Raw genomic sequence first — 17,453 nt, 5'->3', positions numbered from 1 at the left:
TCTCAGCTACAGTGCCCAGAAACACTCTCCCACATCACAACCGTCGCCTCCAATCTCTGTCTTTCCCCATGTTTTCATGCTACAGCTCTTATTTTCCCCTCCTGCTGTCCCAGTGGTGGTTTTCCTAAGTATGACATCATCGCTCAGTGCCTGAGTGAGGGATCGGTGACCCATGATGCACTTCAGCATCATTGCTTCACCCGAGTTTGACTTGTTTTAAAAGAGAGGAACATTCTTAGAAAATGTTATGTCTGGGCATTGAGTCGTGGACTGTAACCGGTGTGTATTTCTGTCACATCCATCAACAACATGTCCGTCACTGAGCTTAAAACAAACACAGAGAAGACCAAACCTCCCATTCAGAACAGGATTCTACAGTAACTGGATTTAGGATTGACTAAGGACGCGAATGACGGTTTTCCTTTTCTTCAGATGAATAGATGTCCGATTGGCACCGAAGCAGGCCAGCTGCATAGCATCAGACAGGCACTTCCTGGAACAGGGTTTCCTTCCGGCTATTGCAGGGGCCTCAACTCTGATTAGAGAGCAGGAGGACAAGGGACACCTCAAAGAAACGGCGGCTAATCAGATAGCAGACACGCACACCAACACACACACAGGCAAGTTCACACAGAGGAAAAAGTTAACATGTCCGTACACGTTGACAGAACTGGGAAAGAAACATGTCATCAGCAGAAACATACATCAAGCATACAGCCTTTAATCAAGATGGGTACTTCTCTTGCCAAATGTTTTTCAAATAATGGTGTGCGTGTGCGTGTGCGTGTGTAGCTGACTGTTCAGCTGAACTTGATTTCCCAATGCCTGCTGCTCCGGATACCACAAAAACACAGTGCTGCCTCCATTGTCTGCCTCCCAAAGAATTCCCAACCTCTCCCATCGCTTGATTAGCAGCTCAACCGATCGCGTGATCCTCGCCTGACTGGCAAAGTTTCCCCGTGTCGAGAAAAACACATGTTGTCGTAACGATGCACAACCCGAATTACAGAGCCTTGGTACAGCATGTCCTCTCATTTTCCCTCCGCAGCTGAGCAGAGCTACATGGGAAGAGCAGGAATCTGAGGATTAAAAGTGGAAGTGAACGCAGTGTGTTTGCATTTCTGCACTTACAGTGATGCTGGAAAGGAGACACACATACTGTAGGCACATGCCCACATACGGGCACTGACACTTCATCAATTTATTAATCTACTGTGTATTGATAACCTAGCAACTGTGTGTCGATTTAGATGTGTGTTTGTGCCTCGGAAGGATGAAGGCGGAGGAAAAGTTCACTGTTGGATCATGTCTGAGCTGAGCTCTGTAATTTCTCCACATTTCTCCATTCTGAAAGCTTTTCTTTGTCTTCTCTAATTGCGATTTACACCTCTTCCTTTCAACTCTCAACCATTCCATCCCGCCAACCATCTGGTGCCCCTTCCCCACTGAGCTGAGTTCACTACTAACAACCCACAGCTGGTGTGACACACACACACACACACACACACACACACACACACACACACACACACACACACACACACACACACACACACACACACACACACACACACACACACACACACACACACACACATCCATTTATTCTAAAGTTAGTAGAAATGGCCAAAAGCAAGTGATCCCCACGTCTATCTCTGAAATGTTTAGTGTCGGAGACAGGATGGCCTGAGGGTTGAGGTGGCACTAGGTAATGTTGTCCCACCGTTACTTAAGGCTTGTCGGGGGTTGATCGCTGGCAGATGCTGTTTGTGTAATGGCAGAAGGTCACAGCGGGGTAAACCAGAGGCGACAGGAGAGCTGCAGACCTGCAGAATGTAGAAAAGACTTTGCTGTAGCCAAGTCCAGCACGAACGGAGAACATAGAGCAGATCTCCTCAGTCATGAGCTGAGATCCGAACCCTGGTTCCTTCTGCTGTCAGGACCTGAGGCCTGGACACTGTCAACCGCTGGAGGCATGCACACACACATACACGGAAAGTGTATTTTAGCTGACTGAGTCCTTGTTTGAGCCCTTTCGCACCTCTTAGAGCCATTTCCTCAGATCCAAATCTAACGTGTCATGAGGCCAGAGGATTAATTGCTAATCTTAACAGGCGTCATTATCTGGGATAATTCTGAATTCTTTCATTCTCGCCTTGCCAGCACATGTGGCCCGTCTGTTTGACTGCTGAGGAGATCCAGAGCACTTTCCTCCTCTCCTAACTTCACCCTTTTCCTTACACTCACATTTTTTTCCTTTCTTTTTGTCTCTCTTTAGGACTCTGTCTCCCTCCTCTTGCTTCCTGGAGCTAATTTTCAGAATGATTTCATGGCCGCAGAATGTTCTAATTGCGGAGAGCTGGTCTCCTTCGCTGCGGGGCTACTTTTTAGGCCTAGTAATTCAGTGTGCATGTGTGTGTGTGTGCGCGTTGTGTGTCTGCAAAAAAAAAGGAGGGAAACTGGGTTTTGGGGTGGGTCACAGAGTTTTAAGGCAGGGGTACCTGTCATTTTGATGGACGTCTGAGGGACCTGACTGCCCTTGCGCCCCTGACCTCCTTCTTCAGCCCTCCAGCACGCCAACATCTCACTCTGTCAGACAGTTAAACCCAGGTGGGGGGGGGCAAGATGTGTGTGAGAGAGTGTGTATGTGCCAAAAAGCGACAAAGAACAGGGGCTCCTTCACAGAGAAACCCCAAAAGGATGGAATAACACACTTAAACTCTGCTCATAATGTCGGTGCCACAAAGTAACACAGGGCTCTTTTTCCATGTTTTGCACAATATTCTCGATTCCCACTTGATCAAATCAAATAAGAAGTCCCACGATTATCTGCTGTTTGTAATTAAGTCATTTTGAGGCAAGCCTAAGTATTCAGTTCACTTTTTCCAATCGCTCAGTTTGAAGATAATGAGTTTTGTCTCGTAGCTTATGCAATAGACTGTATGTGTATTCGTACGTGTTTGTTCATGTGTGTGTTCTCCACGTTACACGCCATTATTTACAGACGCTCTTTCTAATTTCACACTTCACACATTTTCTGTCATCGGCTGGAAATAGAAAAATGAAAAAACAGGCGGCAGCAGTTGATGAAAGTGAAATTGAAAAATGAAAATAAGTCAGGTCGCAGAGAAAGAGGGAGCGCTGTCGATGGTTCGGCTCTCGGACGCGTGATGGAAACCAATCACCGTGGAAACAGCACGAATCAGCAGACCGCATCGTAACCCTCGCAAACACGCACATACAGTATGCGTGCACACACACATTCGTGCACACAAACAGGAACAGTAACCTCAGTATTGCTTTTCCTGAGATCTGTGCTGTTAAATGAACACGATGGGTTTCCCCAGCTGCTCGGAGGTTCCATTAAACACCCACAGTCAATCTGACATAGAGGCACGCACAAACATGAAACCAGCACACCGCATCAACCACTCCACTGTACATGGGCCTTGCATGTATCTCCCTGTGTGCTATTCTTTGGCTGCCTTTTCTCTTTTTCAGCATCTAATCTGCTTGATTTATTCTCCCATTTTGCTTTTCCTCTCCTCTCCGTCCTACGCCTTTCTCCTTTCTTACCCAACATCTCCCTGTCAGATTGTTGTGGCAGGGACCAGCGGCCTAGTGGTTGGGGTCCTGCGGTGAAGGGAGAAGGGGGGGAGGAGTGGCTGTCCATGCCTGACAGGAGCAGGGCTGCCTTTACACTGTCCAAACGGGCTGAGCCGTCACTCCAGATTAGCCCTCGTGCTGCACAGAGCCAGGGAGTCCGGGATCTCTGGAAGCCATTACTCAGCCAGTGAGTGAGTACCCTGTCCCCTCGTCTCACCCCCTCACTGCCCTCCCCTCAACTTAATCACTCACAGCTGAGGAGCTAGAGGAGGAGGAGGTGGAGGCGGAGGGAGGAGAGCAAGGGGGTGGAGTCACGTCTTAATCAGCAACAAGTGCGATTGATTCCTTTTTGTGTTCATGACTTTTCAATCTCATTGGTAAGAGAACACACACACACGCACACACACACACACACACACACACACACACACACACACACACACACACACACACACACACACACACACACACACACACACACACATTGGCCACCCAATGGTGAGCTGCCATGTTCTGTGAGGGGAAAGTCTGCCTCACAGGAACAGGAAATGAAGGAGTAGACACATATACAGGCTGCCTTGTGTCACTGCGGGTACCAGCCTAAACACACACTCAAATACACACACACACACTCACTCACAGTGGCCTATGTCCACCCTCAGCTGGAGCTTGTTAAAACTGAGACTGCTGGGCCAGCTTGTCTTTGTCAGAACTCTGATGTCACATACAAGGTGATGGCTTGGACATATTCATGCATGTGTGTGTGTGTGTGTGTGTGTGTGTGTGTGTGTGTGTGTGTGTGTGTGTGTGTGTGTGTGTGTGTGTGTGTGTGTGTGTGTGTGTGTGTGTGTGTGTGTGTGTGTGTGTGTGTGTGTGTGTGTGGACTGGCAGCAAGGCCGAAGGACACTGAGCAATGGTGACACACCAACCCCAGGCCCCCATGTTTTCCCACTATCCTTCTCTTCCGCTAGCAGCTACCCATAATGCCTGCTGGGTGGGCAATGAGTCAGAGAAGGAAACTCAAGCCTTTGTGGAACATACACTAATCAGCCACATAGTCACTAACAAATTCACTGTTAATATGGATCAACACAAAAAGCTACACCGAGTTGTCTGGCAAGCAAAAACCGCAGGAGAAACTATGTTTAGCAGTTATTTGAGCTTCAAAGTGTCCTGTGATTAAAACTGCTTCCAGAGCTGCTGCCTGCTGGAGGAAGGCTGTCCTACTGTACCAAAAATAAAATGGCAGCATCCAGCTGATTCTCATTACCTGGGCGTCAAATACTGCTGTTTTGTTGGAGTCGCTGGCATCACAACGTGCGCTTTGGCTTTGGCACCAGGACCACCTGGTTCGAAGGAGGAGGGAATATGACGGAATAGAAAGAGTATGTAGGTAAGTAGGTATAGATAGATAAACAGATTGATACTTCATCCCCTCGGGGAGATGAATGATTCCAGTAACTCTCACACATAAAAGTAGGTTTGAAAGACGTGAAAAAATAACTTATGTGAGGCATGTTAAGTTAGCCCATATAATTAAATTACTTGTTTTAATTCTGACCAAGTAGTTTCGGTGCCCAAACCTAACCAAAATTAAACCGTGTCACATGTAACCCAAACTATGATCTCTTCCTAAATACGTCATGTGGTTATACCATGATAGAAAATGTCCCTGAACCTTAACAAAGTGGAATTTTCCTTTTCTAGGAATATTTATTTTTGTCTATACCCAACCAAACCTAAACCACCAGTCAGGTCATGAAACTGATTTATTTCCCCAGAAGTCTTGTAGAGGTTTCAGAAGGCACAGACAAATAATGGCATCCTGTTGATAGTGGTGTGAGCTCAGTAAAAGCTCACACTTGTCGATGCTTTGATTCAGGGACACCCCACCAGAGCGAGAGAGGGTTGTGGCTCAAGAGCCGAAAAGAAACGATCCGTCTGATGATGGATCATATTTCCTGCTCTCCTCCGCCTCTCATCTTCTGTCTTCTGCTGTCCCTTTCCTTTCATCTTTAAAGTGCTGAGCCCAGGTGCAGAAAAAAAAAGATGCGTTTAACTGTGTACGTGTGAGAGAGAAACACCCAAAGAGAGGCAGAGAGGTGAATGGAAACATTCCTCACCTGTCGGCGGAGGAGCATGCTTCAACTGACAGCTTATAAAGTGTGACCACGGATCCGTTTGTTGCTCTTTGGAGTAATGGTTCAACAGTCAAAGAACTGAGAGCCATAAACCCCAGAAAGGGAGGAATCCAGGGAACAAGGGAGATTGAAGGACAAGAGGGAGGGGTATGGACGAAGGAAGAGGTGGTTACAGAGATAGAGAAGCAGATGAAGGGAGACGGTTTATCTCCCAGTTACAATCATTAAAAAAACTGTGGTTTCATTACCCAGTTTTATGTTACATTTCATTATCTTTAGTACCTGGCACGTCAGAATCCATGTAGTTTCAAAATCTATCTGCAATGTCCCTGAGAAATCACTATTATCCACTATTGTAAACATGACATAGGCAAATATTTGGCCCTTGAGCGTGTTTTTTTTTTTTATGCAAGTGTAATAATCAAGTTTTTTTGACACGCAGCATGTTCAGCCTGTTCTCTTTCCCAGGTTATCCAATTTGGCTGTTTCATCAAAGCTGTTGGCGTCAGAGAGATACACATGGGGCCGTTTGACGTTGGTGTAACTAAATGGAGGTTGGGGTTGTCTGGATGGAACAAGCACAGGACTTTCACCCAAGAGACTGGTGTTGCTAACTTAAAATCCCCAAAAAACATGATCCTTTCCTGGCCCTAACTATGTGGCTTCTGGTGCATAAACTTAAGTCACCTTGTGCGTATGTGAAAGATGCCAGTGGTCTGCTACAAAACAGCACTATTTGACATTTTGGGATGAGAACAGTTTGGTGTGCTTCCCGGGCATACATTTTCAAATGAATGTGTGCTTTTACTCTAAATAATCGGAGTCTGTTGTATTTGATTTTTCACAGCAACATTTCACACAATGCGTGCTTTTATCGAAGCCTGGAAAATCAGCTTAAATGTTATATATTGTTACAAATTGAAAATAATAAAAGCCCCCTCTCTCTTTCTCTTCGGGGGTTACTGGGCAGACAAGGTCCCTGGCTGCCATGGGACTCGCTGGCCAATTAGTGCAGAATATGAGCATTGTAACGAGTCTGGGGGGAATAAGGGGAGTTTGATTACAACACCTAAACCTTCCTGTCACCCCCAGCCAGCAGCCAAAATGTCTCGCTGACAGCCAAGTCACAGCCGGGGACACTGGTTTAAAATACTACAGCCCACACAGCCCTCTCTGTTCAGTGCAATTTGTGAATGAACAGGCCATAATGTCAAAACAGGGGGAGCCATTTATCTGAGTTTTTCAAGCATTGTTTGCGTTTATTACAATACCACGATGAAGAAGTTAAATTTATCTTTCAGAGCAAGAGATTTATTGAGGAAGCTACAGACAGAGAGTGGGAGACGGAGAAATATACAAAGCATAAGTGCCTGTTTTTTCCTACATGCCTGTTCGTGCCCAGGCCTTCATTTGGAATTCATGGCGTAAAAACCATAATAAACGGTGGGATTGAATCATTCAACAGCACTGATTTGCTTGGCCAAACGCGGGCTTGGGGTTTATTTGTCTCTGTTGTAGTGAATCAGAGGCGCTGAGAGGGCTGGATTCAGTCATTCCTGTTAGAAACAGTAATCAAACAAACGCTGGGCACCGACTATTTAGAGATCTTTGTAAACAACACTGTAAAATTTGAGTGGATTGGCACTTTATCTGTGTGGGTTATGTGATTTCTCTTTTACCAGCATGTTTCAGGAAGTCTGGATTTCATTAAAAAAAAAAAAAAAAAACTCACAGATTCCACCACAGAAATAAAATGAAAAAAAATAATATCTATTGTTAAATGTTGGTGAGCAAATAAAAGCTAAAAGTAGGGTACCCCAGATTCTCTGAGTTTATCTACTATTGGCTCATGCAGACCACATGGTTTTGTCCCCTGGACTGGCCCAAACCCCTGAAAAATCCAGAAAAGGATCCATCGGATCATTGGGGAACGCTGTGCCCTCGAAACGACTCGACCTAGCCACCTCAGATGTCATCATGTTCCACTGTAATCCCGATGTGATACTGGCACCAAAGGATTCTGTTGATGCCAATATTATCCTCAGTGTCAGGTCGGATCGGCCTTCAGCCTGCTCCTAATGCACAGTGACAGGAGCCCCACTGTGAGGACCCCACTCTGTCTTCTGATCGGGCAGCCAGATGGACAGCTCAGCAGCAGGAGGGGACCTGATATCAGTGTCAGCAATCAGATCTCACCCTCTGAGAGCTTGTTTATGCGTGTGTGTGTGTGTGTCTATGTGTGTGTGTTGGGGGGAGAGAGTGCACAGTGCCAAGTGATTGTTGGGAGCATATGTGCTGACGGCAGCCCAGAGTGTGTGTTGAAATGAAGATTAATGAATAAGGGACCTGAATTAGTGTGTGTGGATGAGATTGGAGGGTCAGTGGACATGTGTCAAACAGTGCACAAACTTGAGCTTGTGTATACCAACAGCATGTGTATGTGCTCGTACGTGTGTGTGTGTGTCAGGTCATACTGTATCTTTTACGTTTTCACCACCTCTTGTCCCACAGCTGTGAGGTGCAGAGTGACATGAGAGAAACTTACAAAGCTTCACTATAACTGCACAATTCAACAGGTCCAAAGGGGTCTACTTTTCCTCTGGGTGTGGTAAACACAGTTAGTCTGTTTTGTGTGTGCATGTAAAAAGAAAAGAAGGAAAAACAATAGGATTATTGGCATGTGTGCATTTTTAACAATTTCAACATCAAATTTACTGGCTGACATTTTGTCAGGCCCCTAATCTATCAACAAGATAATACATGATAAGCATTGCTGTAACTGTAATGAGCACCTTACAAACAATGACTCACAGGAAAATTACAGCTAAGCAGATTTATGCAATGTTTTTGGCAAATGTTCTAAGCAAACGCTAAATCAGAATCCTGCTGAATAATCCCTGAAGGAAGCACAACCTTGCTGCTCTACCGGGCCAAGGAGCATAAAGTCTAAGTGTCCAGTAAAACTTTATCTCCAACAAAGGTTTGTTGGTGAAGATGTGGAGTTTGAGCCATTTAATGGAGAATAGTAACAAACTGAAGACATTTTCCTGTTTTATTTTGAAAGTCTTTTTTCTTTGTGTCTGCCCTGTTTCTCCTTGTGTTCACCAGTGGTCCTCTGTCTGTCTGTGTCTCTCTTTCCCTGCTGTGTTACCTGCCTGCCACACCCACCTCACCTGCGTTCAGTTCCCTAATCAGCCCCAGCTGCACTCACGTTCCTATCCCCTCTGTCAGTATATAATCCCCCAGTCCTTGTCAGTTAGCTGTGTTCAGTGTGGTTGGTGTTTCCTTGTGTTCCCTGGTCTCCTGCTCCAGATTCCTGCTCCAGATTCCTGCCTGTTTCCCTTCTGTTAGTAGCTTTGTATCTGCACCTGTTTGTTCAGTTTTGTTTGTTACTTTGGTTGAACCTTTTTAACTGTGTTTCATCAGCACAAGCTTGGTTCGCTTTTTGTTGTTTGGTTTTATTACAGAACTGTTCTTTTGTTGGTTTAATAAATCTTTTCTTTTGTTTTGAACTGTGTGCCTTGCTTTTGTGTCCAACCTGCTCATGAAACTTAACAAAGGCAAATTAAGTTTTGGAACCAAAAGCCATGTGGAAAGGTGTAGGAAAAGATCCTGGTTTGGGTTAAATGTAACACAGTTACACTTTGGTTAGACTTAGGCACCAAAACTACTTGGTTACTGTACGGAGAACAGTTTACGTTAAAATAGGTTGTTTTTATGGATGCTACATAAGTTAAATACATTGCTTTTCATACGTAACTTACTTCAAATACTTAAAAATCCACAATGAATTTTCCTTTCTCTCGGACTAAAACAAAAGTCTCCTGGTAAAAGTTCTGCTTGTGCTCAATCTACCATCAACTTCCTTCCTACTTTGTCGCTCCTTCTACGTCACTTCATCGTTACGGTACAGATGCCAAAGGTCACCCTGGCGTATCTATTCAATGCCAAAAGGCTTTTACAAAATGGCAGTATTTGACACCTTGTGAATGAGAATGGACTGGTTGCAGCTGACAGAAAGGGTTAGATTACCCTAATTTAGATACGCACTGTTTCCAACTATGTTGAAGCTTCTTAGAATGCACAGCATGACAAATCTTGAGTCGGATGAGCTACAACCGCCGAGGGGCACATGCAGGTTTCACTCCTGTCAGCCGAGAACCAAAATCTGAGGCTGCAGTGGGCACAGACTAACTAAAAGTGGACAGTGGAAAACTGGAAAAATGTTGCCTGTTCTGATAAATGTAGATTTCTCCGGAGACATGCAAGTATTGTCACCATTTGCCATTACAGACATGGTTCCATGGACACAGCCTACCCTGGAGCAACAATCCAGTGTTTCCCCCCGGCAGGCAGCCTTAGTGACAGAAAAATGCATGAACGACTTTCACACTGAGCAAATGAAACGGGTGCTCTCGAATTAAGTAAATAGCATAGGAGTTATTGGACGTGACTCCAGTTCTGTACGCATGCATTTTGTTTCTATCAGTGGGGGGCGGGGGTCCTGTTGGGGGAAGGGGTTAAACACTGATCGAGGCTGGTGGTGGTGCAATGATGTGTCATTCAGCAATCAATCATTGGTTGAATGCTACAGGCTGCCTGTATATTGTTGCTGTCCATGTCTATAAATTTATGGCCACACTTTACTGTCTTCAGTGGTTACTTCCAAGCATGACAGGGAATGTGGGATCTGTGCCATGAAGAATTCAGGCGGTTTTGACAGCACAAATATACTCTACCCAGTATTACTATGGTGTTCCTAATAAAATGCTTTGGTGTATGTTCTCCATTGCCCAAATCACTTGTACCTCGTATTTTAGTGTGGAAAAAACTGCTGAAACCTCTAATTCTCAAATTAAATCACTTTACACAGGGAAGAGCTTGCACTGGAGGGTCTGCATGTCAAAAACATTTCCTGCTGTCTTTTAATTCTATTTAGATTTTATGTGGATATGAAACATCAGTGATCATTACAGTTGGCAGCTACAAGGAAACAAATTAAGTACTGCTTGATGCTTGTGTTGTGTGCTGGTTCCACAATAAATATTCGCTACGATGATTAATATTACAGCCTCTACAAGACACTTTGTCTCACATGACAAAAGACAGTAAACCAGGACAACAGCAAAAACAAATGGGCAACACTCGGGACATAAATAGCAAGATGTCAACACTCACAGCGAGACCCTGACAAAAACCTTATGAAGCCACGCAACATAGTTCTGAAGTACAGATGTACAAGTCAGACTTCCCCACCCCTCTTCTCAACCCCTTGCGTGTGTGTCTTTGATGGTGTGTGTGTGTGTGTGTGTGTGTTGTGTGGGCCTCTAACAGCTCTGCGTTTACTCTCTTGTCCCACCTTTCAGCTGAGCACTGATAGATGTGACAGGGTGAGGCAGGCAGAGAATCTACGCTTTTCAGCTGGCTCTATTGCAAGGAAGCAAGGGAATGCAAACCCCCCGCCCCCCTCCTCACGTCCCATCATGCCTTTCTGCCCGTTCAGTTAAGCGTAAGAAATCGGAAGTCCACTCTCCAACAGAAAGCCAGGACTAGTTGAGATGCTGTCAACACTTCAGGCTGCAGGTTGAGCCAGAAAATGTGTAAAGATACGTCACTTTCAGCACTATTAGTCAGATTTGGTGGTCACTGTTTAAATCACCTATGTTCTGAACGCGATGTCTTCTTTCACCTGAGAGACAATCAGTTGCTTTCATTTTTCTTTCTTTCTTTCCTTTTTTTTTTTTTTTTTAATCCCTTGGCATCTCTATGGATCTGTCTGCCCTTCCATTTATCTGTCAATCCATCCATTTATCCAACAGCATCTGTCGGTTCTCCTGTCACTTAAATCATCCATCCATTAGACCATCCATCTTTCAAGCTACACACTCGGTGCATCCCTTATTCATTCACCTGTCCATCCCGTCTTTTGTGCAATGTGAAGTTGTTGTGGCTGCTGTTGTGATCTTGACTTCTGTCTCCTGAAATATGGTGACAGATTGGAAGTTGTCGGCCGTACTCTCATGCTTTCACACGGATGAGACCAAACACACCTGTGCGCCTGACAGCACACAAACTTGCATAGAAGCATGTGTTTTCCCATGACCTTATGTACCTGTTGTTTTCATCTTGCATGCCAGGTGCGCTACACTGCTCATCAACAAGACTCGCACAGACGGTGGACAGTTTCAGTACGACGTCAACAGGTTGCATAACTTCTGTGAAATGAATCACAAGCTGGGTGAGCTAAATGAATAAGGAGAATGAATTTGCTATGTGTGTGTAAGAGAGTCTGTGTGAGTGTGTGTATAGGAGAGTGTGTGTGTGTGTGTGTGTGTGTGTGTGTGTGTGTGTGTGTGTGTGTGTGTGTGTGTGTGTGTGTGTGTGTAAGTGTATACATGGGTTTGACAAGGGGTTAGAAGCCAGGGGCCTCTCTCGAACTCTCTTTTTAGCGAGTGAGTGAAATACAGGCCTTGTTGTCAAGGTGACGGGCTCTGACAGCACACTCCAACTAAACCATCAACAGCCTTTCACTAAGGAAATACACACACACACACACGCACACACACACACGCACACACACAGATATCCCTTTTTTTTTACCCACTTGCTTCTCATTCTGGTTTTCACCATGTTACGTTTTCCAAATTCTCCTCTTGTGTCTGTATATCTTCTGACTGCATGTTCATACATGGTATCAGCTCTTTGCACACACAGGTCAACTTCCCTCATGCTCAGGCAAGTTTCAACACTCATGGTACTTGAGGTGTATTTGGATTTGCTTGTGCGAAGCAACCATTTCGTGCTATTTTGCCACTTGTCCAGGTGAGGGCCAGGTGTTAAGAGATGAGAGAGCTAGGTGAGAAATCATACAGAAAAGGGAGGGAAAAAGGTGTACTGAAGACAAACTACTATTTTGATGTTTTTGTCTTTTGGTCATTTGTATGTCTCCATCAAAGTCTGCTCGGCTATCAGTCTGTCACTTTCCTTGTATCAGCGCTCTTTATCCCTGGTTTCCTTTGTTTGTCTGTTTGTTTGACAGGTGGGAGGTCTGCCACCAGGCCATACATGTCAAAACCTGTCACAAATCTCTTTCTGCCCTGTGGGTACACACACAGTCAGAAGATAGACAGAGAGAAAGAGATGGAAGGAGAGGAGGGCGCTTTTTCTGAATGAACGTACATCTGCAATAGATAAGCCGATGGCAAATACATGTGAATGATTCAAGAGTAACAATTCTTCTAACAAGTAGGTTTCAGGAAAATACTGTTGAGTAAGACATTTCTGATTTTCAGTCTGTCCACAGAGCATCCCTCTTACATATTATAAATACATTATGTATACATCATGTAACTCAATCCTGTTTGTTTGCAGATTGAATATGTACCAATAACTGTCATCACAATGGCTGTTTGCAGCTGCTTGCTGGATCCAGCTCTAGTGTCTTGCGTCCATTTCACTCCCAAAAAGGAGTTTGTTGAAGAGTAGCAGGTGGATTTCTCCAGGTTAAACTGGAAAAGATCTCTGGAAATGCTTCTATGTTGACTCATCATCACTCTCAACAGAAATAAAATTCCAGATTCACTGGCAACAAAGATGTTTAATGACTGATGCAAATCACATGCACATGATTTGAAACACAGACAAGCCTCCTCGAACGGGACATCAGATCACTTCCAAATGAACGAAGCACCTCAATAGATTTAACGAATGCGTGTATTGGATAGGTAATAATTTAATCTGGTATTACCTGCCCAAATTCCACCTTGAGAATTGATAGGGTCTGGCCATACTCCAATGGTTTTGTTTTCCAGTCATTACATCCTAAGGGGGGCAGAGCTCAGGTCATTTTTTTTTTTACTAGAACAGCCTTTAACTAATCGGCATTGACTACCACATGTGCACCAAAACTCACCAAGTTGTAGAAACCCTTTTCCCATGCATGCAGACATGTTGGTAAATGAGAATTGCAGACTTTTCTATTTGGACAACAGGGAAACATAATGAAAACTAATGAGACACACATCGTCTTTTTTCCTATTGCCTCCACTGCGCTGTACACTTCTTCATAACATCAGGCCAATACAGAGAGAGAACAATCTTTCTAGTGTACTGTATAGCAACAAACTCCGTTTCATTTGTAGCCCTGGATCAAGATGGATTTTTAAAAATAACATACCATATTTGCAAATGCATGTATGTGTTAGTTCGCAGTTCTTGAGAACACGCAGTGTAACCTATAATCACTTAAATGCCACCTAAGCCCCAGGGTTGAGCTGGGTGAGCTGTGTCAGCCTTTGGGAATCGACTGACTGAGAGACTCCTTCATTAATCTGAGACTCCTGACAACTGTCTGTCAGCAATTGAGGGGGATTTCCACACTTTCTGTTTTTGGTTGTGTTTGAGAACAAAACCGCTCATTAACGTAAGGCGTAAATTTTGACACGGGATCTCTCATCAGTGTCTGCCTTGACATCTGGGAGAGTCTCTGAGCTAACTCAGGTGCTCCTCTGTCTGAGTTTGAGCGGCATGCTCAGAAATTAAAGGCAGACGGATACACTTTGCATTCATTCACACTCCCACCCAAGTAAATACACAATCCTCACAAATCACTTTAAACTCAGGCCAACAAGGATTGCTAACCTGTCTGCACAATCTGCAGAGTGTAAACAGACAGTGTCAGTAAAGACTGGGTACACAAAAGCTTTTAGCTGATGGCGTTGACACTGAAATAATAAAATCTGCAAATATGAACTGCTGACAGGTTGTCACTGTGTCTGATACAGTTTAACAATACCTGCTGATGACAAGCAAGTGACGACACTGGCCTGCGAGTTTAACTCAGGTTAGATTGTTGAATCTTCTGACTTTGATGGTTAAAAGAAATACAGACTGAAAATGACAAGAATCTAAAAAATGATTTTGGTGATTTGTGGGCAGCCCAACGAGCCGCAAACACAATATTTACTTGTAATCACGTATTTTCTACATCTAGTAGACACAGAGGAACATGGTACTGTGTTTCTGGCCACCCAGTGAGCACAAGTTCAATATTAATTCTACTTGTTTTGGTCTCCATTATGTTCTGATAGAAAATATCTGTCTTTAAATGGCATATGTTACTTACTACTACTTATTCAATGGTTAATCATGTCTGCCATTTGGTGCTGTTGAGATAACTTACAGTCAAATTTTCAGGAAATAAAACTAAAACAATGAATTAAAAGACACAAAGGAAAACAAAGCTGTTCCATTAAGCTGAAGGGAATAATAGATATTTGAATGGGAAATCCCCCAGCTTGCTAAAAGTTGAACAGTATGTTTGTTAATGACTTTCATGCTTGCATATTTGTAATGTGCATGCGTGGCATGTACTGTATATACTGTATATATATCTTCTTGTGTGTGTGTGTTGGTGTGGGTTTGCTTCCACGTGGGCTCAGCACTTCAGTTGCACACCCCAAACTTAGAGTCCCTCTCTTTCTGGCTGCTTTGCTGTGATACCATAGCGTGACATGACTTGAATATTCACCATGCCAAAGCTAAGACTGATTATAGCTAGAGAGAGATCTGTATCACTGCAAATCTATCAAACTGATGAGCTCAAACAATATCGATATATTTTGCAGAGTAGTTACACACACACATGAAACTTAAGTCAAAGGCTTTCTGTGCTCAGTCTCTCTTTATTTTTTTCTCACGCCTCTCTTTGTTCATTTCCCACCGCATGATGAATGACTGCTGTTATGTTGCAGTGTGAGTGCATCTGTGCTTCTGTGCTAAATGTAAGTTTACATGCATGTGCACTCCCTTTCTGCGAATCCTCTCCCCCGCTGTTGTAACAGTTGCTCTGCCTTCCCCATTGTTGCTCAGAAAAACACCACACATGCTCTCATTCCCAATGCGGGAGGCTTACTGCAGCTTTGCGTGCCTGATTCAGCCACCGTCTCCATTGTGTTGGCTCATGTTATGCAGTGGCTCATCGTCATTCATATTTTCATCCCTTAATTCTAATATTATGCTGACTTCAGACTACCACCCTGCTGTACTTTGGGACTCTAGGGGTCCTGGAGGTGCAGGAGGTCCCCTCTCCCACTCGCTCTCACCAACAGCAGATGGCCCTGGCTGGGCTGGGCTGTGTGAATGAGCCCCTATTGTTACTGGATGTAGCGTAGCCCGCTAGCCCAGATGGCTTTTGTACCTTTTGTGTCTCTGCTGACTTTCTGCGTGAGTGAGACCGTGTGTGCTGTCTGCTCCAGTGGGTGGTAGCCCTCTGCTCGCTTTCATTAGATTCACTCTCTCCGTCTCTTTGTCTCTCGCTCTCCTGTGTTTCAGTGTGTCAATTCGGTTCACTTCAAAATGCTCTATTGGCATGACAGTGACTACTGCCAATGCTAAATAAACATATAAATATGTTGTTACAAATAGAGCCTGATGTTTCGTAGATGCCACATTAAATCAAAAGTATATAAACACTCAAACTCAGTATGTGAACATATTATGCCTATATTTAAAAAATGATGCACCTCAATCGACAACTTTAAACATTATTCTGCTGCTATAACAACCTTCACTCTTCTGGGAAAGCTTTTCACAAGATTCTGGAACAGGTATTTTTTCTGAACCTTAACTTGTGTATGGGTGCATTGTCACATTGCAGCGGGAGAGGGCCTTCTCTTAAGTTTTGGCAAACATACTGCAAACATACTATTTCCTGGAAATAGAGGAAAATATCATCACATGTACCATTGTAAATGTTATTAATCAGAGTTAAGGGACGTTTCCCAAACCACAAATAAAAGCTCAGGGCCAAAAGTACACAAGCATGCAGACAAATGTCTCCACATGCTTTGGTCACGTATTGTAAATCACTATTCGTCTGCAGTAAATGTTAGCCAATAAATAACAAGAAATTCAGGGGGGAAAAAAATCATTATATCACGCAATACTACATACAAAAACAAAAACAGCAGTGTATTATTATCATCGGATGTTGATCACATTAACCTCAATCAGGCCATGCACTTGCTAGATTTATCACATGACCTTTCGCAGATGTTGTTTGCTTAGTTGTCATGGAGACAGATTTGTTGTCATGAACTCAGTTTCAATACTCCTTATTATATTACAACGTAACAACAGTTTTATATAACTGATTAAATGTTGTTTGTTGTGTATGTGGTATGTACAGCGTGTGTCCAGACCCACATCGTGCTGCCTCGACATGTTTTCTTTAAGTTTTGTGGATTTCTGTCCTTGTGGTGGTGGTTGCTTGTTTTGCTGTTTAAAGCTGAATTTTTTCTGATGCTCAGGTGTCATGTCTAAAACCACATACACATTGAAACACACACACACACACACACACACACACACACACACACACACACACACACACACACACACACACACACACACACACACACACACACATATCTCTGCTAGCTGGTTTGTTTGTGTGTCCTCATGTGCAGAGATGGTTTGGGTGGTGAAGGCTCTGGGAGATTATAGCCATGATCAGACTGTGTAAGTATCTGTCACTTGAGACACAGATGCCATTCAACGCCGCACAACATGCATGTGTGTATCTATATATGTGTGTGTGTGTGTGTGTGTGTGTGTGTGTGTGTGTGTGTGTGTGTGTGTGTGTGTGTGTGTGTGTGTGTGTGTGTGTGTGTGTGTGTGTGTGTGTGTGTGTGTGTGTGTGTGTGT

The sequence above is a fragment of the Brachyistius frenatus genome, unplaced genomic scaffold (assembly GCF_029030835.1).
Source record: "Brachyistius frenatus isolate BFR_SWC_R1_liver_20210118 unplaced genomic scaffold, ASM2903083v1 Contig_2, whole genome shotgun sequence".
Taxonomy (NCBI): Eukaryota; Metazoa; Chordata; class Actinopteri; family Embiotocidae; genus Brachyistius; species Brachyistius frenatus.
Note: the sequence above shows the minus strand (reverse complement) of the source record.